Source organism: Passer domesticus, chromosome 1, assembly GCF_036417665.1.
Source record: "Passer domesticus isolate bPasDom1 chromosome 1, bPasDom1.hap1, whole genome shotgun sequence".
NCBI classification, from domain to species: Eukaryota; Metazoa; Chordata; class Aves; order Passeriformes; family Passeridae; genus Passer; species Passer domesticus.
The window spans coordinates 130,152,662-130,155,198 of record NC_087474.1 but is presented as its reverse complement, the minus strand read 5'-3'; positions in this window follow the sequence as shown (position 1 = coordinate 130,155,198).

The window sequence follows — 2,537 nt, the reverse complement described above, 5'->3', positions numbered from 1 at the left end:
AACACAACTCAATATGTTAAAGATATAGGAAAAACTCATCTGGATGAATAAACAATTTTCAGGTTATTGTTACTTATATGAAAAAAAACAAAACAAACAAAAAAAAACTGAACAGGAAAAAAAGCACCAAATTAGAATAAATTAATATCTCTGATGTCAAAGGGGATTTGGAGAATTAGAGATGAAGGAAAAACTTGTTTTAACTGGGTTCTCGGGCGCTGCATGTTTACACGAGAAGGAAGTAATCTGTCTCTTTCCTAGGTTGTAAATGGCTATGACTGCACATTGACTATCTGTAGATATGTGGTTATTACCCTGTGGACACATACTCTGTTGGCATGAAAGACTCTTTCTGAAAAAAACAAGGAAAACAGAATTTCCTAGTTTACATGAGAGGTTCTCAGCCTGGCCATAACTACTGTGCAATGACATAAAGGTACACCTAACCATGGCACCACAATTAAATGTGGACTTGATGCCTCCTGGCAAGAGTGATGTAATTTTTCCTGCTGTAATCACAGCTTAGAATACCTCATTACATCTGAACTGTGGATTCCATAACTGCTTTCAAACTCCCACACTCCATCTTCATCTACTTTCCATATTGGTGTGTGAACTACATACACATCAGCTTCTCCATGTTTTGGTTCCTCTTGGAGAAAAATCAAGGTGTGAAGGTGAGCTGGAAACCATGATTAGAAAACTGGAAGACTGAGACATGGCACTAAGTAGAAAACTTCAGTTATCAGTTCTGTTTCATTCTCAGATCCAGATGAAAGGACAGCACTGAGAAAATGAAAAATACTCTGGAGGACTGATGTGTCTTAGCACTGTCTTTCCAAAAACTGTAGACCAATTCATAGCTCATGAGAAAGAAGGGAGAGAGGCAAGATAGAAAGAGAGAAAAATAAACAATTCTGTTGAGAAATAAGAAATTAGGCAAAATCACATTCTTTTTGTCATGGTCCAAACAATACTGGGCTCAGCACTGAATATTGTTGCTCAGATACTGACATTTGACATAATCCCATTACAATTGCCCAGAGACTGCCAACAGCTTGTGCTGTATTTATTCAGTTGTTCATAATATTAATCCCAAATATCTTTAAACTTCTACATCAGAAACAGGTGTGATGACAATAAAAAAAATGTCATTACACAAAAAAAATAGTATACTAGGGAAAGTGCATGGTGGCATTCTGAAAGAATCTGATCTTCCTTCTATCTGTTCCTATATTCTCTAAGATTGTGTCCTTCTGGATGAATGTCTAAATGATACATAAAATAATTTAGTGTCATGCTGAATTTTAAGAAAAGTAGGTTTTTTTGTGTCCAGCTTGTGATGGATCAACCAAAGAGAAGCAAGGATTTACATAAAGAGTTTGAATAGCTTTTGTGATGCTAAGGCTAAGCATTTTAAAAATGCCTTTTCTTCCTCCCTCTGTTCTCCCTTGTCCTCATGACATAGGTTCCTTCTTATTTAAAATTTTCTGGGTTTTGCTTTCAAATGTAGCTATTACATCTTTGGTACAGCATTGGGAGGAAGAATAATCATTCAGAAACAAAGAACCACTCTTTTTCTGACTGTAGCATTGTTCATTCCATGGAAAAAAAAAAAAAAACAACTTGGCCAATTGGCTATCATTCCTCTGTGATTTTCTGTGGATATCTCCTTTGGTCACAGTCCAGATTTTTCTTCTTAGCCAGAGGCACGTAAGAAAATGTACCCTGTACACTAATTCTGATGAAGAGTTCCATCTCTCAACACCAAAAGACAGACTCCTATCCATATGGGCGGATACATCAAGACAGATTTCATAATGGAGCACCAGTGTAAAGCACATGCACTTATATAAATATATTAAAACTGAATTAAAATTCAGTTTAGATCTGTCCTTTACTGTCTCCCTGAAAACTTCTCTTCTTCGGGTACAAATGGGAAAAAGAAACAACAAAAGATGTCTCAAAAAAAGTCAATTGTAAATATTGATAATTTTACTTATTTATTTAAATGCATAAATGTTACAAAATAGATCAAAATGATGTACAGTTTCCTAGCATTAGAAGTTGAAACAGGGATACAAATTTATATCTCAGGTATAACATATATATATAGTGTCATATGACAACATGAAAGAAATTATACAATGGTAAATTCACTGCAACATGTGCTAGACAACAAGGTTTCCTCTCCAAAAACCAGACACAACCCGACCCACACAGTTATCAAAAAAACCTGAACAAAAAAAATGAAAATACATAATGAGAGGGGGGAAAGAGCATTTCACTCTACAAACACTGAACTTTTTTTTTACATGGGTTCAGATTAAAAAGCATAGAAATATACTTATTTTCCAATCCCCAACATCTTTAAGCCTCAGAAAAATCTCTCCTTGTTGCATATGGAAAAAAAAAATCTATAGGTGGTTTGCTTCTTAAATGAACCCTGCCTTTAAGCACCATTTTAATCACATTAGAGCATCCTACATGAAACAAAGCTGTTTAACTCCTAAGAGATATTGATTCCAACATTACCA